The sequence below is a fragment of the Castor canadensis genome, chromosome 11 (assembly GCF_047511655.1).
Source record: "Castor canadensis chromosome 11, mCasCan1.hap1v2, whole genome shotgun sequence".
NCBI lineage: Eukaryota > Metazoa > Chordata > Mammalia > Rodentia > Castoridae > Castor > Castor canadensis.
Window position 1 is genome coordinate 21496858 of NC_133396.1, and position 26129 is coordinate 21522986.

General features: G+C 39.5%; 1 protein-coding gene and 1 long non-coding RNA gene across 4 annotated transcripts in view; both read left to right on the plus strand.

Annotated features, from left to right (window-relative positions):
• Prkca (protein kinase C alpha) overlaps positions 1 to 26129 on the plus strand; it is a 405865-nt gene that overhangs the window by 24383 nt on the left and 355353 nt on the right. The gene's annotated exons all lie outside the window — the stretch shown is intronic.
• Positions 4 to 24634, plus strand: LOC141413732 (uncharacterized). The gene is made up of 2 exons (XR_012438570.1): positions 4 to 5057; positions 5802 to 24634. It is a non-coding gene; the product is annotated as an uncharacterized lncRNA (long non-coding RNA).

The window sequence follows — 26129 nt, forward strand, 5'->3', positions numbered from 1 at the left end:
AGACCAGCTGGACTTGGGAATGAACAAGGGAGGCAGGAGTGGGGTGGGGGAAAGGTCAGGACTGTGGTGCCAGTCACTATTGTGTGATGTGCTAGAGAACTTGCGGCTTTGAACCTATTGACTGAGAGGAACTTCAGAGGTCTCCGAAAGGAAAGTAGAAAATACCAGCAAGGCAGCTGGATTTGGATGCTGGATCCAAGAAGGGCAGCCAGGACTGGAGAGAAAACATGAGTCATCTACTTATAGGTTGAACTGAGTAATAGCAAAGATTGCAGTGCCTGAGAAGAGAGGGCTGGTGCAGTCAGCATAGTAGAAGCCAGACATTTGTTGGTCACAATGAGCCTGTCAAAGAGAGGATAGGGTGGCCATTGAGGTAGGAATAAAACCAGAGCCTGTAGAAAGGCAAGGGAGAAGACCAGTTTAAGCATGAGGTAGATATTGCTGTAGGTGAGGGGGGGATGGGAGACAGGAGTTGTCCTGATGGCCTGTTGGGGTTAGAGCTTGGTGGTAATGGCACACAGTAATGGAAACAGGGAGAACAGCTATCTGAGCAACCCCTTCTCTCGGCATGTCTTTGGGTATTGATACAGAAGGATACAGATGCACCATCTTGCCTGCGATAATCATTGTGTATGTGACTTAAAGAGGTCCAACACAACCATGGCCCCCCTTCCTTTTTATGCTCAGCTACCACATTTGTATCTGCAGTAAAAGGATGTCTTAATTATTGCTTTTCGAGTTACACAGCTGTAATATCTTTTCATCCTATCAGAAGAGATAAAACGGATAAAACGCTAGGCATGCAAGCATTTGTCTGTGTTTGAGAGATTTTATTAAGCTAGAATATTGTATTAGAGATTCAATTCCATTTTCAAGTATTTTGTTAAGAGGACCTCAGGATAATTGTAGGGAAAAGGGATATTTGGAGGTCATGTCCCTTGATATTAACTGTATTACAGAATTTTATAAATTAAGGTGGACTACTTTTTTTTGGCGGTACTAGTGTTTGAACTCAGGGCCTCATGCTTGCTAGATAGGAGCTCTAGCACTTGAGCCACACACCCAGCCCGAGGTGGATTTTTAAACAGCAACAAGCAAAGCAATTTTGGACCCACCTGCTGTCGTTTGGGGCTGGTAGTGATGAGACTGATGGGTTCTGACTAGGTTCATTCAAGGTAGGAATAAAGAGGTACCTGCTTGCTTCACTTTTCACCTGTGCTTTCATTTTCTGCTCTTGGACAGAGCATTTATTTCTCTCTCTTTAGTAAAAATTTTGCCTGCAGTAGTAACTTCTCCATGTTTTCAGTCCCTAAAGGGACTCCATAAATTATCAAGGGGTGACAGCCCTGAAGATAAGTTTTGCTTAGTGCTTTTTGGGGTAATGTTAGATATGAGATGTCAGAAGGGATATTTTGGAATCTTAATTCCCTTGCACCTTGGACTCAGGGAAGAGGGTTTGGGTGTGTGGCTGTCTTAGCTGTGTCTTCTGATGGCTCAGTCTTAGTCATTTGGATTGAAAGATTGTACACCCCAGGCTTTTGGTCCTCACAGTTTGTTGCTTTCATGCTTAGTGTAAACAGGACCCTTTTACATCTCTCCTCTCTTTAACCTCTGAAGACTCTGATATGCATCTGTTATGCCCTCCCATGTGGTTGGTGCTGCTTTATGAATTTCAGATCTTTTCACTTGTGTCCTGTTAGTTGGGATCGGCAAAGTTCTAATGGGCATAGCAATGCTGAATCCCCAGTCTTCAGAGGCTTAACATAACAACCATAGCCAGTTGCTTCTCCTTGCTATCCATACACCTTACAAGGAGGTGTGGGGCAAGTAGGCGAGTGGCATTCTCTTCACACAGACTTGAAAGATTTTAGCCTAGGGCCTGAGTCAAATCCTTCAGGAGCCAGGGAAGGTTGGACTTGGGCTATTAAACTAAGAAATGACACTTCTGCTGCAGCTCATTGGCTAGGGTGGGCCATGTGACCTTCTAAGGGGGGTGGTGTTCCAGAAAAGGGTTGGAACATAGCGCAAAGAATAGGAGTATTTGATGAGAGTGTTTTTACCTCTGCTACCTCCGTATTGTATTTGTTTCTATTCTTTCCGACAGTTGTATTGTTATGTATAGCATTTTGGTTGTTGCCTTTCCTTAGTAGGAACTGTCTTAAAGATAATATAAACTACATATAATCTCTGTTTTGTTAAAGCACTTATTTTTATAGTTTATTTTTTCCTCAGTATTTTGTTTTTGAATCCAATAGTAGCAAACCAATTGTTTTTTATTCACAATATAGCAGTGCAAAAGAAAGTAGCTTTTGCTCTGTAGTAGGATTTATAAATGTAATACCTCTTAGAACAGGCTGTGGTAATTCTGATGATGATATGCTGGTATCTTTTTTATTTTTTATTTATGTTTTCTTTTTGTGGTGCCAAGGATGGAGCCAGAGGTCTTGCCCATGCTAGGCAAGTGCTGTATCACTGAGCTGTGTCCCAGGCCTGAGCTACGTCCTTGCATGGTCATTCAGTTATCTTTTAAACAATTATGTTCTTTGTCATTTGTTGATAGGTTCATCTCCTTTGGACAGTTCTCACGTTGTTTAAGGAGAGAAGGAACCTTTTCTCATGGTTTTCTGTGCCCTGTACTTGTTTGTGGGCTGAGGGGAGGGAGCCTGGTTCTGTACATGGTGGGGATGAGGGGGAGTCAAGGAGGTGGAGTCCTAGTCATTGCAGGCCCTTCCATGTCATCATCCCCAGGAACCCTCACCTGACTGCTGGACTGCACCTGTTCTGGGCCCTGACTGACAGGACAAGCAGAAGTAGATTGATTCTTCCTCCTGGAGGTGACTCCAGGGATTCTTTATCATAATCCTGTCAACTGAAAAAGGTTTCAAAGTCTTGCACCCTTGACTTTGTGGTTGGGTTGAGGTTTTAAAAATTTGTATGTCTCCATTTCCCCTGATTATGCTAGACACATGTGTCCTTTTTAAAAATGTTGCAAATGAAGTGTAAAAAAAGTGTGATCTTCCTATGCAGAAGATGGTTTGTTGTACTTCATGCTTTGTAAGTATGTGTGTGTGCATATCTTCTTTATGTGTTAAAATACATTTTAGATCCTGCCTTTAACACTTAAGATTATACTGTGATAGACACCTTGATATGGGTAAAAGACGGAATAGCTATTTCTCCAAAGAAGGTTCACAGTCAATAAGCACATGAGGCGATGCTCCAAGTTGGTGACATTAGGGAAATGCAGATCAAGACCCCAGTGAGGTATCACTTGGCAGTCATTAGGATGCTGTTGTAAAAAATAAATAAATAACTAAAAACAAAAGAGAACAACTAAAAATCAAACAACAAGAAAGTAACTCCCTCCCCCCAGAGCATATCAAATGTTGATGAGGATATGGAGAAGTTAGGGCACTCAGGCTTTGTTGGAGAGGAATGTAAAATGGTATAGCTGCTGTAGAAAATGCTGGGACTTCTTCAGAAAGTTATATTGTATGACCCTGTAATTCTGCTTGTGGGTATGTACCCAAAAAGAAATACCCACATTCAGAGCAGCATTTTTGTCAATACCTGAAAGGCAGCAGGAACTACTCAAATATCCACCAATGAATGAACAGATAAACAAAATGTGGAATATATATAAGGACAAATATCATTCAGCCTTAAAAAGGAAGGAATTGTGGAATATGTTACAACATGGATAAGCTTAAAAGAAACCACTGTGCTAAGTGAAATAAGCCAGGCATCAGAGGATAGATGTGAGGCTCCACTTACATGAGGTACCTGGATTTGTCAAATTCACAGAGACAGAGTAGAATGGTGATGGCCGGGGAGGCAGTGAAGAAATGGGCAGTTAGTATTTGATGGGTGGTTTTAGCTTAGAAAGATGAAAGTATTCTGGAGATGGATGGTGATGAATGATGTTTGTAGAACAGTGTGACTCACCTCATGTGAGAGAACTGTACACTTAAACATGGTGAAAGAGGTAAGTTGTGTGTAAATTGTACTGCAGTTTAAAACTATATTGCAGTAACTTTCCACATTATTAAACATCGCTGAAAAAATATATACTATTCTACCCTATGAAATCCTTTACCATTTTATTCACTATTGGACATTGTTCCATTTTTCAGTAATGTGAGAAATACTGTGCTGAGTATCCCTATGGCTTTTTCTTTATAGAAATGCAGGATGGATTCCTAGAGGTGAGATTACAAGGCTATATGGTATAAACTTTTTTAAGGCATTTGTTCTAAATTATCACATTACCTTCAGAATGTGAAGCACTTTTGTACCAGCAGTGTATGGGAGAGCTCATTTCACCTTAACCTTTCAGATACCATGTGCTATCTTTAAAAATAAATTTCTTTTTTGAGGCAAAAAATGGCCTGGCATGGTAGCATTAACTGTAATCCCAGCACTCAGGAGGCTGAGGCAGGAAGATTATAGGTTTGAGGTCATCCTGGGCTACAAAGTGAGACACTGTCTCACAAAAAAAAAAATTCTCTAAGCCAAACAATGATATGTCATCATTGTGTCAATTTGTTTCCATTTTATTTATTTATTTTTTCAGTGCTGCTGATTGAACCCTTGTGCACTCTACCATTTACCTATACCCTAGCCCCTTATTACTGGTAATGTTAACAGGATTTTCCCACTTTCATTAATAAAATGTCTGAAATACAGTGAGTGTGTATTCTTTGTTGAATGAATTTATTGATTGTCTGGTAGGTACCATACTCTTTTAAGTGTCAAACCTTGTTTGACATGATGTCAAACAAGATTGATGCTTCTTGTACTTTCCATACTGTACTTATGTCTAGTGGAGAGTCTCTTACACAATTGATAGATGCTATCAGATGTGAAGTAAGCCTGCTGTGAAGACAAATATTGGTGATCCTCTACCCCAAGGTGTGAGAGACAGAGAAGGCACCTGTAAGGACGTGATGTTTAAGCCACGACTTGGTTGAGTAGGAGGGATCCTGCAAGGGTCCTCCTCCCAGCTGGAAAATTGGAGCATGTGGGTGGAAGAATGTTTCCAGAAGAAAAACCCCAAGGTACTAACATTTCTTGCTTCTTTAAGACTTGGCTATTCCTTGTCCTTTGCTCACTTGCTCTTTTTTTCTTCCTTCCCTTCCTTTTCTTTTTGTTCCCTTCCCTCCCTTCATCCTTTCCTCCCTTCCTTTATTCCTCCCTCCCGTCCTTCCTTCCTCTCATTCCTATTAGTTTATTCATCTTGGGGCTAATTTTTAAACAAATACAGCAATTTTTGAAAAAGAAGTATAGTAAATTCTTAACTTTCCTCATTCATGTATGTTGTATTTACCTTTTTCTGGTTAATTTGATGTTTATCCTCCTGTCCTACCCCCAGCAAACAACTTTTGTTTATGTGTGTCTATTTTAGTATCATAGTAGATAGGAAGGATCATCCCTATATCTGAAAGAGAGTAGAGAATAGAGGATAGTCCCACTGTCTACCCCTAGCCTCCTAGAAGTGGAGCCTGACATAGGATGGAGCCAGTCCTGGGCCAGGCCAGGGCTAGGCCAGCATCATCCTTTTGCCTTTCTGCCAGGGATCATGTGCTGTGCAGTTACAGCCCACAGCTCTGCAGTTTTTCTCCACTTCCCAAGTTCCTCACACTCTCATCTGTGCTTAGTAAGTGCCCATTCTAGGAACGTACAAGACCCCCTTTGGATCCTTGAATGAGACCATAGATTTTGGTATTCACTGCCCTTCATCTTTAGAGTGACTCTGCTGAGATTACTATTAGAATAGATCAGCATTTTTACTTCCTTTACAGAGTCATATTTAGAATCGTGGGAGAGAGAAGGGAGAGGTGAACAGGGATGACACAGGGAACTCCAACATGTCTGAGGACTTGGAAAAGATGAAAGGTGAGGAATAGAAACTGTTGACTGGCTCTGGCCAAGAAGCTTTCCATCTCTCAGTCATCAAGATTTAAAATTTGTCTTCCACTTTACATATTGGGAAACCAAGTCTGTAAGAGGTAGATATTGTTTGTGGTAGACCTAAGTTGAGCTAAGAGCAAAACTTAATCTTTTCCTAATATACTTTTTAAAAAGGCAATGCTAGAAAACTCGGCACTGACCTTTTGAGTTTGAGAACTAGGAGAGCTTGATTCAGTGGTGTTCTTGAAAAATCTTGAAAGCTAATGCTTTTGTGCCTCTCAAACAAGACATTTTCTTTAATTCTCATTGCTAAAATTTGTAAGCAGCATAAAGATTTATTGGTTTTGGTAAATTTATCATTAAGGCCTTTTTCCCCTCAAGTTCCCAATTGAGCAGTAGCTTGTTGTTGTTCTTGGAAAGGTGATTTTAACCCTACAAATTCCACTAGCAGGCTGTCCAGTTCTTCCTGAATGGTTTCCTAAGGGATTTTGAATATTCTCTTTGGTATACTTGTTAACCTAGTCTCACACTCACACTTTATTTTTCTTCTGTCCTGGGAGCCTTTGGATTTGCCACTGTCTGCAAGGCTGTCATGTCTCAGTTGCAGTTACTGGAAAACACTGGCCTTCTTTGGTCACTGACCAAACTTGTCATTGTTCATTGCTGCCTGGCTCTAGAAGGAAAAGTTGGGTCCAATTTTCAGAATTGCCTGTTTTGACTGACTGTGCGTAAAACCTCACTTTGGCCATGAACCACACTCTGACTATTAGCATAAGTACCTAATGCTGCTTTACTCCATTGTGATTGTCAAGAGAAAGTGATGAGCAAGGCTGGCACCGGCTTCGGCTGCAAGGGCTCTTTCCACTGTATTTATTTTTTCTGCCTTCCAGGATTGTTTTCCTTTATGCAACTGTGCAAAGGACATTACATTTCCTCCACTATTTTTAAGTATATCTTTTTTGGGGGAAGGTTGTTGTTCAAATCTGTCTTAAAAGACTGAATTTTAAAAATATAGGAGAACCAAGAATCTGCAGCTGTATCTGGGCTTTGGCAGTGTTCACTGTGGAAAAAAGGGGAAAGCACATTTTGTGGCATAGGACTATAACCAACAAATAAGATATTTTTGCTATTTTAATTGGCTTTTCCTGGCAGAAGTTTCATACAGCTGTTTCTCTGAGACACTGACAACTATTTATGGTAAGTAAACTTTTGTAGATAGCAACAGAAACAGTATTGTAGATAGCAATAGAAACAGTATGTTTCTAGATCTCAAGGTAATAGAAAAAATGACAAGAATATAACTCATGACCACCATCCTGGGTTCACTTGTCTCATTGTTTTTCTATTTTATCTTTTACTTTATAGACTGTTCAGTGTTGCAGCACTAAATCAGGCTTTAGTCTGTCTTGCTGGCATTCCTTAGGCATTGATTGAAGAGAGTGTACCAGTGTGTTGGGAAGGCGATAGATTGGGGAGTGGATAGTGACTTTGATTTCTGGTAGTTCCTTTTTGGTTGGAAGGAATAGAATGAACAGTTTTTAAGTGGTTACTGTTAAGAGAATCCTGGAGCATGGCAGCTTTTCCCACTGACTGGCAACACTGTCATAGCTGGATCACTAATCTTCCACAGTGTTACAAAGTTTCCAGCATATACTTCTCACATCTCTGCCTCAGGGAGCCAGCATTATGGTTCTGCTGTTTAATTGCTCTAGAGTTTAATCCATCTTTCTTTTAAAAGTAGGCTTTCTGAAGACAGAGCAGCTCAAAAGGAAGTCAGACTCTTTTGTAAAATCTCAAACTTCTTCATTGTACACTTGGAATAAGATATCTCAAGGATTTTTTTTTTAATGAACTACTTTGAAGCTAACTTATTTAATTTTAGTGTATGCAAATTTTTTTCCCATACATGACTTCTACACTTTCCTAGAGTTACTGAAAAACTGTTCCCGTAAAGGAAGTCAAATTTCTATTCTGTTTTTCAATTTAGGTCCTTAATACTGTTTTGTCATTAGTACTTGAGGGGAACTTAAAAAAGAAAGAAATATAACAGCTGTTCTGGAGAACATTTAGAGAACCACAAACTCCAGAATCTGTTGTTTTTTCTTGGCCCTATTCTCTCTCCCCAAAAGACCTTTAAATAGAAACTGTTTCCTTTTGCTGCATTAACCCCAAACCTTATCTGATTTCTTCAAGTTGCTGGGAAGAGTCACAGCTTGCCTCTGAAGGCCACCAACAAGGACCAACATATTTTATGGAAATGCCAGCAAAATAACCCAATATTAAGAGCCTACCTTGAGAGCTACCAATTACATGAATGCAAGCTTAATCAGATTTTAAAATGCTTTTCATAGAATTATATAATAGAGGTGAAAGAGAACTTTTATTATGTGAGCTAAAAAGTGTAAGCCTTACCGTTTGACATCCACTTTATTAATTCCAGGCTTAACAGCAGGATCATTTTTGAGTAAGAATGACGTAGATTAGTTCTGTTAAACATATCTTCATCTCATTTATGTATTGCATTAATCTCTTAGGGGGAACAGATAAAAAAGGACATTTAAACCTTACAAACAAACCACACATCATAAAATGTTCCAGACATCACTCAGACAGAATGCAATGGACTTTTGCCTGAAGATAATCTCAGTAATGGAAAACCAATAGCAAGGGCCCAGGAAAGTAGGTTTTGGGTGGGTGGATTTGCCCTGGGCAAGGGACTGGGGAATGCTGGTATCAGAACTGGAAGATTGTTTTAGAATGTGGCCCCATTTGGTTAAGGTTTCAAATGTTCAGGAAGCTTTCATAGCAGACAGGATCAGCCAGGAACTTGGTGATTCTGCTGTGCAAACAGTGATGTTTTCACAAAAGATTAATTTGGCTTATGCGTGACCATAGCTGCTAAGGTTCTTTAAGATGAGAGAGTAGAAACTACATTTGGGGAAAAATTAGAGCAAAAAATATTAGCGTATTTAATGTGCTTGATGGACAGCAAAGAAAAATGTCATAATTGGGTTCTGTGTGTTCTAAGTAAGCAAAACTGATCTGAATTTGGATACCTCAGAAATCCTGTATTTAGAAGTTACTTACATTCATCACTGATATAGCAACTGTCATCCTTCAGGAGCAATGATTTTGCTAAAATTATTTGGCAATTAAGAAGGTAGGGGAGCCAGTCAAAGTCATGGAGGGTCCAGGAGGAGCTTGACGGTGAGTTCTTGTTAGAAGAGGCACATGTCAGGAGTCAGGGGAGGAAGGAGGAGTTCTGTGGGAATCTGGTGTGCAGGAAAGTGGAATCCTCATGTTCTTTATGCCTGAAAATAGAATAGATACATTATTACAGATCTGAGAAATCACTTGCATGATTATTGTAATATCTCTGTGTCTCCCTAGCTGTGTCTCTCTCTGTCTGTGAAGACTTAAAGAAGAAACCTCTTGATGCCATGTTAGATCTTCATTTTTGTCTGGTCACAGATCTCTGTCTAGAAAGCTGCTAGCTGCCTACTCTTAGAAGTTTTGGGATATAGGAAGCCTCACAGACAATAAATGTTCAGTCAGCCCTTCAAATTCAGTCACATTACATCAAATAATGGTAACATTTTTTCCCCCTGCATTTAATCTCTATAGTGTGGATATGGTGTGAATTCTGATGGGGATAACATTTAAAAAATTGTCTCTTTTGGGGGTGAAAAGTGAGGAATGTTGACTTGAAGTGTGTGCATATGCTTGCTGCATGCAATTCTGGGGAGATGTGCCCTGCATTGTGGGTGCTTGTCAATTCAGAATATCTCACCTTGAAAGAAGTTTGCTGAAGGGTAAAACACTCTTTATAAACCGTCCTACGATTCTGAATATGTGAAGAGCAGTTATAAGCAAGGAACTGTTTAGATGAGATGAATAATTACCTAAGTACTTGACCGTGTTAGCACAATGTGATTGCAGCTTAGAGTTTGAAATTGAAGTGGCTATATTCTGAATAATGTTAGTTTCTTTTTTTCTTTTATGTGTATAAGTACTTTTTAAATTGAATGTCATACTAAACATTTATCCTTAAAAAGCCACCTTGCATTTCTTTTTTTTGCAGTTTACCAAACAAAAATACCAAACAGGAAAGTGGTTTATAAAATTGTAATAAAGATTCCAAGTGAGTTATTTTCTCACCCCTTTTGTATAGGGAATTCAAGAAATTTTGGATTATTTTATTTGGACTACAGATGAACTATATGTGATTTCAAAGGTTACCAGCTATTTTGACATTGTTTTCCAGTTGTAAATTCAACCACTTAGCAAAGGTTTTTTGGAGCACCTGCATACACAGACACGAAGGATGCAGCAGTGGCTAAATTGGCTGTGCTCCCTATTTTGAGGGAGCATTGAAATCCACTCAATTTGAAGTTGAATTGAAGTAAGGAATTCAGAGTTGGGGTGCTGTGGGAGACAGGGTGAACATCTGGACTTATATGTGTGCAGGTAGAGCTAAAGGCAGATACCTGAGGAACAGGGTAGAATGTGAAAATCACTAACCCAGACACTGTAAAATGGTGTACCTGAACCTAAGTCTGGATGGAGAGGAAAATTGAAAGGAAGAATTAGGATGCCAGTGTCCACATCTTTCACCCTGTCTAAAACTGGAAAGCATCATTCAAAAAAGATTACCTATTTGTTTGTTTATTTATTTATTTATTTATTTGCAGTGCTGGGGATCAAACTGAAGATCACATACATGCAGTCTTAAATTTCGTTAGCTTCATTTTGTTAGTGTCAAGAGTATTTATGTTGAATCTATAAAAAATGAAAATAGCATGTGGAATATAATGTCTCCATCCAGCCACAGCTGTAGGAAGATGTCTAGAAGGATTTTTGCCACACTTTAACAGTATTTGTGTATGAGTTGATTTATTTTACATTTGTCTTTCTATTCTGCATTGCATAAATTCTTTAAAATATTTTATTTTCTTTAAATGCTGCAAATATATGACTGTGTTACAAGCAGATAATTTTGGCTTTGGGGACTATAAATGATTTTTTAGTACTTTTAATTTCCAAATTTAAAAGGGGGAGGGTGGAAATACTTTGTTTACTGTGCCGAGCATTGGTTATATGTGTTATACATACTGACCTGGTTTCCTAAGTAACTGGAAATATACATGGGGGCTGTTGGTATTTTTGGCACTTATCCATCTCTTCTCTGCCATGCTTTTTTTACATCACTTTTTTCTTTGCCTCACTTATTCTAGTGTCACACCACTCTTCATGACCAATTATAGAATGGTGTAACTTCTTAACAAAAGAAATTTCCTTTGTGTTGTTTTCATTGTAAGCTACTGAAGAGATGCAAATGGGTGTGGGTTGGGGGAAGATGGCTGATATGGTCATGTTTAGAAGCTCATTTAGCCTTCCTTGTAGAGACTGGATTGGAGAAATCCTGGAGTGATCTACCAGCTAAATATGACTGAAGCATTCCTGCTAGGGATGATGGTGACTTGGACAGTGGAGGCTGAGGCCAATGTAAGAGGCTGCCCTTTGAAAATGGACAAGACTAAGTGGAAAAGTAGATCTGGAAGGGGCCTGAAGGAGAAGGGTGCCCAGGGTGATTCCTAGGTTCAGAGCTTCCACAGCAGGATGGATGGTGCTGCCATTCACTGAGATAAGATGTGATGGAAGGAGAGTTTGATGTTTGTACATCTGACTCATGAGGCTGGGCCAGGTGACCTTGGGCTTTATTTCAAAACCAATAGCAGCATAGTGTCTAGCATTGTATGTCTTGAGGGAGGGCTTATGAAAGGGCTTCTTGGGCTCCATCACTCCCTAATATTTTATTTATTTTAGTTTATCAGTAGCATTTTCAGGAGGAGAAGTTCCTTTGATATCTTTCAGGGAGGGCCATGGACTCAAGAAGTTTAAGAACTACTGACTGTTTCATCACAGTGACCGCTCAATAAATACTTGTCATGGGCTCCTGAGGCTCAAGAACAGCATCGATGAGTGGAAATTTCCTAGTCAACTTTGTAAAAGGGAGTTTGAATCTCTCCAAAGTGCCATTGTTCCAGGAGAGTTCCCCTGATCACCTAGGACCAAGATGATCCCTCTGTTTCTTAGTTCTTCTAGCAATTATTGTGCACATATTATTTCTTGCCTTTATTATTTTTTTAGCCCAAGTCTTTCTAGTTGAAATAGCTAGCAATATTAGCATAGTCCCACACTGGCCAATTTATATAATTATCCCTGTGAGATTGGTATTGCATTTAACAGGTGAGGAAACCAAGGTATAGGGAATGTAAGTAAATGGTAGTATGTGGTAGGTAGGAGTGGGTGGCAGAACTGGAATTTGAACCCAGTGGATTTGGTTCTAGAGTCACACTGCTTTCCACCTGTTGAAAAATGCTGTTGGCTGATAGAAGTCACATGGATCCTTTGTCTCTCTCATTGTGCTTTGTGCTCAGATCTTTACTGAAACAATGAAAATAACATAGTGTGACCAAGTCTTTTGTATATAATGGCCCTGCATATGCCTGGAATAAAAGAAAATCCCTTTTGTTTTCTCATTTGTCTGCTCTCCACTTGGTAAATTAAGTGCCTTTCCCCTCTGTGGATGAATTTTCTTAGGAACTCTTAAAACTCTTTGCTTTGGAAATAATAAAGTACACAAAAACTCCATATTATGATACCCAAGTCACAGATTTGAGATTGATTTCTGTGACCACCCTAACCTCCCACACTAGGCAGTTCTTACTGTATGTGGTGTGTGTGAAGTTGTGATTGAATTAAAAAACCTTGTTAGGAAGTTGAATTTCTGAAGCAGTCATTTATGTTCAGCCTGTGTAACTAATGGACAATTATCTTTCCGTTTCCTCTGGAACTTGCTTTAATGATTTTCAGAGTAGTGTTTATGTATGCCATCACTTGCCTAATTAGCTTTATAAGGAAATCCATGCAGCCTTAGCGCAACTTGCCAATAGGGGCAACTTTCCTTAGGGGTGGTCTCAGGGATCCCCTTCTGACTCAAGAGGCTGGCATGACCAGAACTCCTGGGTAGGGGCTGTTGTTTTATCATGGAAAAGAACAGAAAGTGAGCTGGACACTGGTGACTCAAGCCTGTAGTCCTCACTATTTGGAGGTGAATATCAGGAGGACCATGGTTCCAGGCCAGCTCTGGCAAAAAAAGTTCAGAAGACCCCATCTCAACCAGTAGTGCAGTGGTGTGTTTCTACTATCTCAGCTATAGGGAAGTGTAAGGGGTCATGGTCTAGGCCACCTCGCCAAAGTAACCAGAGCACAAAGGCCTGGAGGCATGGCAAACTGGAGCCCTGAGTTGAAACTGCAGTACCACTGAGAGAGAGAGAGAGAGAGAGAGAGAGAGAGAGAGAGAGTGTGTGTGTGTGTGTGTGTGTGTGTGTGTGTGAAGGTGATAGATGTGTGTACCATAGTCCTTCTGGCTGCTGGTCAGTTTCTTATCTTGGAATTTTAGTTATGTTTATCAAAACTGTGGGAAGAAGAATGAATTAGCCTTCAGATTGAGAATGAAGAAATCTCTCAACTAAGGAAAGTTGGAATTGGGCAAAACTTTTAAGAGCATTGAAAATAGAATTCAAACCCCTGGTTAAAAAGTACAAATAGGTATATCAACATTTTAGTTTTGAGGAGGAGGCCAAGCACAGGGCCTGGCCTGTCACAGGTGGCTAACTGATTTTGTTGAATGGGTACTTAGGTAGGTGGGTGAGTGAAAGCCTCTGGAACATAATGCCCTGAGGGCAGAGTTCCTGATTCAAGCAAAATCTACAAGGTGCTCAGTAAATAAGCCGGGAATGGCTGAGGAATGCCAGTGAAAACCCTGCCTGCTGGTTTAGTGTAAAAACTAGGGAACCTAAGATATGATCCTTAGGAATAGCAGCAAAGTATGTGTTCTGTTTTAAACACTTTGTTCCCCCACCAGTGCTGGAGATCAAAACTAGGGCTGTGGGCATCCTAGGCAAACCCCATACCACTAGGTCACATTTCCAGCACAAATATTTTATTTTATTTTATTTTTAAAAAAATTTTTTACTTTATTCATATGTGCATACAATGTTTAGGTCATTTCTCCCCCCTTCCCTCTACCCCCTCCCTTATCCCTCTCCCCCACTCCCTTCCTTACTCCCCTTACCCCTCACTACTGGGCAAAAACTATTTTGCCCTTATCTCTAATTTTGTTGAAGAGAGAGTATAAGCAATAATAGGAAGGAACAAGGGGTTTTGCTAGTTGAGATAAGGATAGCTATACAGGGAGTTGACTCACATTGATTTCCTGTGCATGTGTGTTACCTTCTAAGTTAATTCTTCTTGAACTAACCTTTTCTCTAGTTCCTGGTCCCCTTCTCCTACTGGCCTCAGTCGCTTTAAAGTATCTACTTTAGTTTCTCTGCATTGAGCAGCCGAAATATTTTAAAAAGCCAAGCATATTAGGAGTATTACTTATATCCTGTGATACCAGAAATCTGCTTTGATTTGGATATATTAAATAAAAGGAGTTGACATTTAAAAATTTTTTGAATATAAATTAAGGCAGTAAGTGGTTCTCAAACTCTCAGGTTTCATGATACTTATATACCAAAAAATTATTAGAGACTCCAAAGAGCTTTTGTATGTATGGATTTTATGTATTGCTATTACCACATTAGAAGTTTTAAAAATGGAGAAAATTTAAAGAATATTAATTAATTTTAAGTATAATCCTCTTATATAGTAAGATAAATTATATAATCTTATGAAAAAGGACATTTAAAAAAAATTTAGTGAGAAAAGTGGTGATGTCTTATATCTGTCATGTTTGACTTAAAACACAGTTGGGCTCTCAGCTGCTTGCACTTTAAATCTGTTGAGAGACATTTTAGTTGAAGTCCATGTGTAACATAGGTCTATGTGTAGCATAGTTGGGAGGAGGAAGAGCCTTTTCAGATCACAGGAAATACACTTTTATAGTGGCCATTGGTAAGTACTGGTTTCTTAAGGGTTGCAAGGTAGGATAAGGAATCCGACCTGTGTCCATTGGTCTGTCTTGCGTGTTCCATGGCTCTTTTGCATGGTTTATGTAACCTCATGCTCTGGTGTTTGGAAATCACCATTTTGTGGAGTTCTACAGGTCTTCTAAATGTTGGCACAATACACTATACAGCATCAACGAGACCATAATTGTTAACATCAAGATCAATCTCATCAAAAAAACCTCTGAAGTATTAGGAAGCTGTCAAGCTGACAGCAGAGGCAAGTTTTCTAAAATTCTATTTTCCACTTGAAAGCTTGAATTTATTGTTGGCAATAAATGCTGTCAGGTACTTCCAGTGAATCTGAATCCCCATACTTTGTCTTGATGTTGCTTTTTCAAGTAAAAAGGTGTTCTGAAGAAAATGTCTGTTTAGCTCAGGACAGTAATCATACTGGGAACACATGCAGTCTGACTGAGTGTGTTATGTATCACACGAGTATTAATATTGAATCAGTGTGTTGTAATACTTCACTGTGACTTTAAATGCAACTGGCATTCAAAAATACATATATATAAAATAACCTAAAAGCTCATGGTGAGAAGAGTGCAGTGCCTGTTAGAGTGTGCCCCTCTCCTCTCGATTCCCGCCAGACTTCCTGTTGCTTCACTACTAATGCTTTGTGTATCATTACAAATGTCAAGATAGAGCAAAAGGCGAATAATGACTTGGTATTATCCTGAAAATAGTCTGGTCGTGCAGAATCTCATGGATCTGTGGGTCGTACTTGGAAGCACACCTTTTCTGTTTGTTTTGCTTTTTATTTACTTCGCAGTGCTGCAGATTGAGCCCTGGCACATGCTAGGCATGTGGTCTACCACTGAGCCACACCGCAGCTTCTTGAAGCATCTTTGATCAAAGAGATCGGAAACACCACATTAAAGTTCATATTAATAAGGTAGAATTGTGGTACCAATTGCCCCAAAGAGTGCATAATCTCAAACTCATATTTGTCTTGAAGAAATGCATATAAAACTGTCAGTAGTGCTACATTTCCTTTAGGTGTGTGTGAAAATTGGTTTGCATACCTTTAACCTGTAACAGCAAGCAGCCAGGAATTTATCCAGGAGCAGGTAGAACAACAGAAGGGGGAGGGCAGGTTGAAGTTAGGATAATCTAGCAAATGAATCACCCACAGGTGGATAATGGAGTTATAAAATTACTCTTCCTTCCTGCTTTAGTCAGCAAACTACTTGAAAAGCAACAAAACTACACTGTTAAAAATTACTTGTTTCCAAAATAGGTACTTTCTGAGAACTTTTAATGGAGCATTTAACTGGGAATGTAGTCAAGGTTTGGTTGAGGATTTTCATAAAGCCTTTCTGTTCTGGAATGCAGGTTTGTTATTAAGAGCTTCAGCAATTTCCATTTACAAAGTGTTCAGAATTTACCAGACCCTGAACAAAAGGTGACAAGATGAGCTTGCTGCTTCAGGGAGTGTTTATCAAGTGGAGAACAGTCACCCTCTTCCTGGACATAATTTGAGAGTCCCTGCAACATGAAGTAGTAGACAGTCATCTAAGAAAAAAACTTAATTTCATACCTGTGGTAGCAAGCATTTTATTTCTGCCTTGTATGTAAAGATTGACAATAAAGTTTTGGTCTTGAGTCCTTTATGTCAGAAAGGGAACTATTTAATGTTCGTGTTGGGTTTCTGTGTACCTCCAGAGAGGTTGAGTTCAGCCCTGTAGCTGGTGGGATTGCAGGCTTCTTAGGAAGGGAGCAGAAAACCAGTAAACTGACCTGAGCTCAGACCTTCCTGCCCAGACCGGTCTTGGGGAATATGGAACTGTTCTATAGTAGAACTTTGCGAAGAGCCTGCTTCCCATCTCCTTCTGGCTTGATGGGTGGGAGAAAGAAATCATTCTTTCAAACAGCGTAGAGAGTTTTCCAGGGCTCCATGTTTGTCCATTTCGGTGCTTCCCAGTTGTCTACTTTTCCTTTTCTTGCACCTTCTTCAGGCTGCTGACTGTGCACGGACACTGAACTCATTTCTCCCATGGAAAAATGTCTAGCCAGGCTCTCCAAAACTGCTAATACTCTGCTCACCCACGTGGCTTTGATTGAGTGTTAGGTATGCGTGTGAAACGTGAACATTGAGCCATGGCGGCTGGAATTGGAAACTTTGGGTTTTTAGGCCACTGGTCCCTTATCACATGGCCCTATCAGGTTCTTTAGTTACAGAGATTAAAAAAAAAAAAAATCCTCCGGAGGGGCTGGTAGGTGGGGTAGGGAAGGAGAGTGGGTGGCTGCCCACCTGTGGGCAGTGAAATGAGATATTGTAACTAAAGCTCTGGCCAGTGTCCTCAGAGCGATGGCCTTCCAGGTCCTGGCAGGGGTCTGCTTACAGCTCAGCCTGGTTACAAATGAGGGGAGAAATTTGCGCCAACAGTACTTTTTTTCTTTCCTCTTTCCTTTGGGGAGTGGCTTTTTGCATATTGAAGTGGTTCTGGGAAAAGAACGTGGATGCTCAGTAGGTGACAAGCGTTTCTGATCTGAGAGGACTCAAGTGAGTAGTCTAGGTGGCCATTGTGGTGGTCAGTCCAGCCCAGGGCTCACCCAGGTAGGGTGAGCATCTTCCTTCAGGGGGGTGTCTGTGGGCCTATGGAAGATACAGAGGAGGGGCTGATTACAGGGGTGACTTTCTCTCCCCATATCCTAAAAGAAACAGAAACATAAGTTGAAAAACATTTAAAAATTCTCTCTCTCTCTCAGTCTTTCTTCCTTCCCCAATCTTTGGAAGTTTGAGCATTTGTTTTTATGGCTAGTTCTTTGATAGTCACTAGGTTTAAATGACGGTGTGTTAAGTAAGTTCACAGAGGAACTGAGGCCTGTTTGTTCTGGTCCCCTCCTTCTCATATGTGGAGCTGGCTGTTTCTTTGCAGTCTTACAACCTGCCTTGTTTCTACCCTCACCCTATCACAGACTGCTCTACATCACAACAGTTGGTGTATCGGTTTCCTTTCTCTTACTAGGGTGTAAATGTTTGATGGAAGGAACTCTGAGTGACTATTGAGTAGGTGGATGCTTGAACGAGCACAGCCAAATTTCTGCTGCTGAAGAGCATGGAGTGTCAGCACTGTTGTGACTTCATTTCCCCCAGGCTGTGGGTGCATGATGGTGGCAGTGACCCCAATTGGCTGAGTATTACCTTAATGCCAACCCAGTTAAGGTGCTCCAGCCTCTGAACCTCAGATGTGCTTTCTCATCAACTATTGGTTGCTTGGTTCCTTGAGCCCATGTTTCACATGGGTGATGCCCACCCTAAATGGGGAGATTCAAAAGCAAAACCTTTTCCCCAAGTTTGGGAGATTTTACAGTTTATCGCATAGGACGGGAGGCTGCTTGTGTTAATACTGAACTTCTTCCCATATATGTGACTGGTCTTAGAAAAGGCTTTGGGGAGCTATACAATAGACCTTAAAATTGGAAACAAATATATTTTAGTCCAGGTTGCTGAAGAAATGTGTATTATAAGCTATTCTACTGAGGTTATGAGTCATTGGATGTTAGCTTTTAAATGACTAAAGTGATTACTGTCTTATTGCTTACAAATAATAAGTGCCTATTCAAACCAGTTTATGGAGACAAGGACAGGAAATGCTGCTAGGCTGGGGGGATCTGGTGGCAGAGGGACAAGGTGTCGGTTGCTCTGTCAACCTGAGGTGCTGCTCTCTTTCCTTGTCCTCATTGGCCTCGTTCTTCTCTGTGGAAGTGGGTGGCTTTCTCTAGCTCCCTGCTCTTAGATCTAGAATGACAATGAGTATCCAGATGCAAGTGCCAGTTCAAGTTCTTGAAAGAGACTTCATTCAGGTGGTCAGGCCTGGTCAGGTGCTGGACCCCAATCTAATGATTTTGGCCCAGGGGAAAAAACTCAGAGAGTTGAACATGGCTGAGAGGCCCAAGTGAGATCCCACAGCAATCTGGAAGTCATTAAAGATTCTAGAAATAGTTTACCCGGCCTATAAGATTCAGAGCGAGCCATGGGGTCCTTCTGTGTGGTTTTTTTTTTTTTTTTAAGGTATATGCTAGTTATACAGGGGGTTTTGTTGTGACATTTCCATTCCATATATATTTCACTCTGGTTTGTTTAATCCCCTCCATTATTTTCCCTCCTACCCCATTTCACTTCTAAAAATACCTTCAAAAGGTTTCAATGTTTGATATTCACGCATGTATAGAAAGTACACCAGTCACATTGACTCTCTTTTACCCTCCTCAGTTATCCCCCCCACCCACTTCTACCCTTCCCTTAACATGGCCTATTTTACATTCCTGTCCATCATTGTTTAAGTGTCTGTTCGTTGTTCAGCAGGGTTTGCCTTGGTATTTTACCTGTAAATATATTGTACTTTGAGGGGCTCCCCAGTGCCTTCCCTAGGCACAGACTCTTCCCAGGAGGGTGTGGGTTCTGCAGATGACCCAGTAGTGTCTGCCTTAGGAGTGTCTATATGGTAATTCTATCAAAATGGTAGAATTTGCATGGACAGCCTAAGAGCAAATGAAATCAGGAAAAAAGGGCATCATTTTAATTCCTGTTCCGTTTGAGCTTTGAGCAAAGGGCAGTAAATGGTCTGTGAGGAATAGGTAGTCTTGATTTTTCTCAGAGAAATTTTGTCCAGCCACTCGTATTTCAGAATGCTTTTTTTGTGTGTGCATAGTCTTAAGCTAGCCTTTTGTTATGTAGCATAGGCTGGTCTCTAACTCAGGATCCTCCTGCCTCAGCCTCCCAAGTGCTGGGATGATGGGTGTGTATCACCAAACCCAGCTTCAAAACTATTTCTTGTTGTGGCCCTTTGGTAATCTGTTTTTAAGATTCTGCTTAACAGTTTAGTCTGTAAAAGATGTCGTTCATTGTCAAGCAACTACCTGGTTGCAGTGAAGACTGTTGTGTGTGCGCAGTGCTCTCAAGAGATCGGTTTTAACAGATGGGTGCTTTGATTGCATTAACCTAATATAATACCCTGGTTAGAGGGGCATGTCCTAGATTTCACATGGGAAATCCTTTTCATTAAGTATAGTACAAGCAGCTCTTTCTGCACATTTTGGTGAAGCTTAACCATTTTCGATGACTCACTTCGATCATCTTTATTTTAATTTTTCGGATTGCTTTTGGTAACTTTCTACACAATGGATACAATCACGTCATTTGACTCAGAAAAGGAGTTTGCTTTCCCTCCTGACTCCTGTTGTGAAAGCACTGAGGAATCCCCCCATAGAAACAGCACAGAAACTATTTAGAAATGAAAGAATTAAGGCCGGGTCGGGTCCCCTTGGCTCACTCTGTTTTGTAACCCTGGTGGCTATTTCCAGAATCTCAAAACAGATGTGAGGATCTCACTTCAACCCTAGAAGTATCCTCAGTTCCTGGGAACAATTTTTTTTTTTTTTTTAAAACCACTGCTGCCTGCACAGCTTCTAGACTTGGCTTTCCTTTGCGTGAGTTAGTAACCTATAATGTCAAGTAGAGATGGGCTCCTTACTACTTTGCTAGAATGTCACCCTTGAACATATCACATTGTTCATCTTGAAATTTCTTATATTTTGGGCATCAGATTCCTTCAGATAAAGTGTCATCTGTTTTGTGGAAAGAGTTAGCGGCTGGGATTATAGACAGTAGCACTGCCTCTTACGAAATTGTGTTCTTGTATCTTGGGAGTTCAGAGTTTTCTTTTGCAAAATGAAGGTGTTGGTCTTCTACAGTGACCTCTAAGATAAATCCATCCCAACACACCAGGATGCAGGATTGAGAAATTTATGATACTGTTTTGTTCTGAGTCACATACATTTAGGGTTCTTCTTAGGCAGAATATTGAATTACATCAACTGAGCTCCTGCAGGCAGGCTCTGAGTCTTCCATTGCTGTGTACACACCACCTAATATGGTGGTTACTTAAGTAGCGTTGATGGTCTGCCAATAAATGAGTGGATGAACAGTGGTCATTCTGAACTGGCTTTGTAGAACATAAGCTGTATTTGGAGCTAAGTCTGACGTCTGTCATTTGGAGTCTACTCTGAAGATGGAGGATTAAAACCTTATAAATTGCAGTCTCAGGTCCTGGACAGAGTAACTCATGTTTGGGTTCTTCCTCTGCAGGGTATTGGCTCAAAGAGCGCTGGGCTGTGTCTTTCTGGAATAGTTGCCCTAGGACTGCCTACTTGACTAATCAGTTTAAGCTCTTCTCTCTTAGGCCAGTAATCCTGTTTCTCCAGCAGTGAGGCAGCAGGGTAATGGTAATGTGTCCCATAGCTATTAAAAGATGATGTTGCCTTGCACATAAATAAAGTACTCATCTTTTTCTCTGCAAAAGGATGATTAAGCAGAAATTTAATTTTCATGTCTGCTTTTTGCCTTTTTGTGATACTTCTTTGTATCTTCTAGTGTAGTCAGGGGAGAAATAATTTTTATGTTATTATCATTGCTGACTATATTCTACTTATTTTCAGCATCATAACAACTGTATGCTTGCTTTCTTATACGTGCTTACATTTTACCAACCCACCATTAACCCTAGTTGCTACAGGGAGAGAAAATAGAGTGAAAGAATGGAAATGATCTTCTTTGCTATGGGATATTTTCTGGAAAAAAAAACTGATTTGAAATAAGCATATTTCATGGTATTTGTTATTTGCTATAATCTCCAAATTTCTACAGGTCAAATTTTCTCATTGAATACTTTTACTTTTCAATTTATATAGAGCTTCACTAAAACGGAGATCATTCTAATTCAATCATAAACAGGCAGCCAACCCAGATGCTTTTAAACCCTGTTGTTTGTGCTAGTGAAAATCTAGGGAGGTGCTAATGAGAGAAGGGGAGGTGGCCCAACAATGTGAGTAAATGTAAAAATGATAAAATTAATAAAAAAAAAGAAAGAAAAAGAAGGGGAGATGGGGAGACTCCTCCCCCTGCCTGGGAGGTAACTAGACCTTTCCCTGGCTCTTCAGATTTAAGTTTTCCAATTGTATATCCAGCCTGGAGTTCCTGATGTAGTCTGACTTTTGGTCCTGGGTTTTGAATTTCCTCTGTTAAATTTCAGCCTGTTGGTGGGTGCATGGGCATCTCTGAAATAGTTTGTCATCACCAGGCTCACGACCCGTAGTTTTGTTCTCTGACCCAGCAGATTTGCCTCTGAGAACCTACCTGAAGGAAGTAATCTCAAATATGGAAGAAGATTTTTACACGGTAGAAAAACCTACGCATTGCTGTTTACTTCTAATAGTAAAAATATTAGGAGGCTCCTTTATGTCCAGTTTTAGGGGAAATGATTCAGCGATCACTGATACAATACATTCAAGTAGTAGACTATTAAATAATCTTTTGAATCACTGCTTAGGGTGAATATGGAAAAACGTTCATGAAAATACACCCTGACACTTGTAAGAAAGATAGTAAATTACATCTCCAGTATGGCTATGGAAATTTAAAAAATCTATATATAGGAAGAACGTGAAAGCCATGGCGATAAATCATTAGATGTTGGAAGACTTTTCACCATTTCCTCTAATTTTCTTCCTTGTCCATTTTTTTTTAAAGACCGAATATTATTTGTATAACAAAACATCATATAGTTGTATATTTTAAAGTGAACAAAAGTTGTAAAAGCAGCTAGAAACGGTTTCTGTGGTGATAAAATAAATTATGCTTAAAATGAATTCTTTGGGTCTTGAAGTCTTGTCTTTTGTAAAGAGATTTTCATGGGGCAGAGTTGTTGGAAGGTGAGGGAGTTTTCAACAAGAGTTCCCTTGTGTTGGTGGCTTCTGAGTGCCAGCCCTCAGGCAGGGTGGAGGCTGGGGCTGAAACAGGTAGGAGGAAAGCAGCAGTCAGCACTCAGGTCTTGGGCAAGTCCACTTCCATCTAGCTTTATCTTTCTATATTACTTATATCTCTTAATACTATGGGTTGTAGATGCAAGCTAGTCTACTACTAGGTCTGTCCTAGTAGTAAAGGCAACAGGTTTAAGACAAATCCCAATAAATAATACAATTTTGTGTGTACATTATTTAGAAGGTCTTACGATGATTTTTATGGATGTGTATGTTTCTAATTGTTTAATTAGAGAAGGTGAAATTAACAGGGTTTGGAATTAGAGCAGGGGTGAATATTGACCCTACTATTTAACTAGCTGTGAATTTTGTACAAGTCAATTTTCTAGCAGAGTTTTCTAATCTGTAAAATATAAATTATTAAACTACTTTTCTCATAAGGGGTTGTTTATTAAATGAGAGATAATACATTGTATGTTTTTTGTGTGTCCTTGGTATAAGATGGTTATCGTGAATTGCTATTAAAGTAAATAGTGTTTTTTAAAGATCCAGGTACTCTGTGCCATAGGGACCACGGTTGTATTGTGCTAGCTTGGAGAAGAAACTCAGTCCAGATTTTCCACGGTACATGGAAAGTGCAAGTGGATACAGAGTGATTAGAGATGAGTACTTGCTAAGCCATTCTTTCTGGTGAACATGAAAGCAGAGAAAATGGAAACAAAAATTATAGACATAATGACATCAGTTAGAATCACATGACAATTATAATCTGATTATCTTTTGTTTTGGTCTCCTTCATTTAATATTTTACAATTTATAATCAGATCTCTTGAGCATTTTGCAAAGAAGAAATTCAGGAAAATGTTACCTGTTGGTATCACATGTTACTCACTTCTGCCACTTTTTTTTTTTTTGTAGTGCTGAGTATCAAACCCCGGGCTTCCTGCACGTTAGACAAGAGCTCTGTCACTGAGCTATATCCCCAGACCCCTTCTGACCTCTTTAAAGTCAAAATGTTTATTACTGTTGGATTGGGATTTGTTGCATTGAAGTTTTCCTTGTACAAAGAATTTGTATCATTCTAATATTTTTTGAGGACTGAATTTAAGCATTTCTTCCCAGGAAGTCAAAGGAGCTCTTCACCATAATTGAATAATCCATGCCATTTGGGGGTATTAGCTGGGTTTAACTGATTACTTAACTGATGGTTTATGTCAATGGCTGCATAATGTGTAAGTTCAGAGTCCAGATTCATTCACATTTTGTCCCTAACAGAACCTAGAATATTCTTTGTATTCAAGTAACAAACAGATGGTAATCATTACAGTCTACCCAATTCCTTTTTTAAAGATTCAAGACTAAAACCAACCCCAGATCAGCCAAAATGAAAAAAAAAAAAAGCCCTCAAGACTAAAGCCAACATAATACTAAGAAGAAGAAGAAGCACACAAACAACTTCCTTGCTCTTTATAGCACAGCAGCAGCCTTAATAATTTCATGGCATCACAGCGCCATTCTTCATTTGTTTTCTTGTTTCCTTATTTATTCAATCAGAGGTCAGCATACAAAACACGTACCAGTACCTTTTCACTTACAATTTTTTTTTTGTGGTGCTGCGAATTGAACCCAGGACTACTTATTCTTATTCTTTTTAAATGTATATATTTTGTACCTCCAGAGTGATGTTGGCACACTTCCTGTGCTCAAATTATTTCAACATCTCTTCATGGCTGATTCATTTAGTGATTACAGTCCCAACAGCTCTACTCCCACAAAGAAGTGTCTCATATTTTCACACTAACAAGCATGTTCTTCTATGATTTCCATAGTTACTTACATTGTGTCAATCTGAGGAGTTGGGAAGAAATTTAACAGGCTATTAGGATGTAGTACCTTTAAACACACACACACACACACACACACACACACACACACACACATGAATAAGTCTGTTAAGAAGGTATTTCACCTTGGTGTATAAGGAAACAAGTCTAAAATTTGCCATAAATTAATAATGACTTTTAACATCATCCTGGTTATCCTCCTGTTTCACTGGTTGATCTCTTTTTCATCTTAGCTGAGCTCATCTTAAAACCAAAATGAGCAATTTGGAAATTTAGTGTAAGTTTTTTTCTAAAAAATTTGACATTCCCAAAATAAATGTGGTAAGAACCACAAGTAAATTAAAAAATGTGAATTTGGATGTGATGAAATTTTATTGCTCTCAACAAAGAACTCAGAAAATTCTTGAGTGGCAGCAACTTGCATCACGAATAGCCCACGGCACACCTGACTTCTCATTCTTTGAAAGCCTGAACTCGTCAGAAATGATAAATTAATAAATGATTTTGCAATCTGTGGTAGGTTTCTTTTTAAAGTGTTATCACAGTTTCTTAGCATATTCAAGAACTGGATTTGATACACATAATACAGGTTTCTTTGCCTCCTTAGGACATATCACATCACATAGTGACATAAGCCTCTCAGGAGATGGGGAATTGACCAGATTAAGTCTTCATCTCATTTAGAGAAGAAATTCCAGTCTGGCCACGTGGGTCTGAAACACTGGAGGTTTAACAGCTTCATTGTCATCTACAGAGCAAATTCAGTGGCTTTGTTTAGTGGAACACGTAAGGTGTGTTGTTTGTGCAAATTGTGCCCAGAGTACGTTGCAGGATGTTGACAGGCAACTCAAATGCTAGTACATTCAAGCTAGGCCAGCATCAAAAATATTTCAAATTCTTTTTCAGGCTTCCCTCAAGTAGTTGGGAACAGAAAAGAATTGTAGAAATATTTATAGTAGGCATAAACTTGCACATAAACACAAAGTACTTTAAGCAGGCTTGTTGAGATGATTCTTTTAGGGAACTGGAATTATAATTTCTGTAGCCTCTGACTGTTTAACTCCTACTTAACCATGGCCATTGTTTAAATGTCTCAGTTTTTTTCACACCTTAAATTTAATCTGCAGGCTAAAATAATAGCAGTAATGGTCAGGACATCTTTAAATACAATTAGATTTTGAGAGGATAGGTTATAGTGATTATGCAGATTGGGAATATTGCATGAAAACCATTTAAAATATTTTTATTAGCATGTATTGTACAGAGGTTTCATGGTGATAATATTTCTACACATGCATATAACGTACCTTGGTTATATTCACCCCCTCTGTTGCTCTTTCTTTTCTTCCCTCTTTTCTTCCTTTAAAGAATTTTATTTTTATTAGCTTACATTAATTGTACAAAGAAGTTTCATTGTGATATTTCTATAGATGTGTAGAATGTACTTTGATCAAGTTCACCCTGTTATATTCTTTTAACTCCCCTCTCTACCCTGTCTGCAAACAGTATTTAGTGAGTTTCTTCATGCTATCTTCATGTATATTATAATATTCTTTGACCGTTTCACCCTCCAGCACTCTCTCCTTTTTCC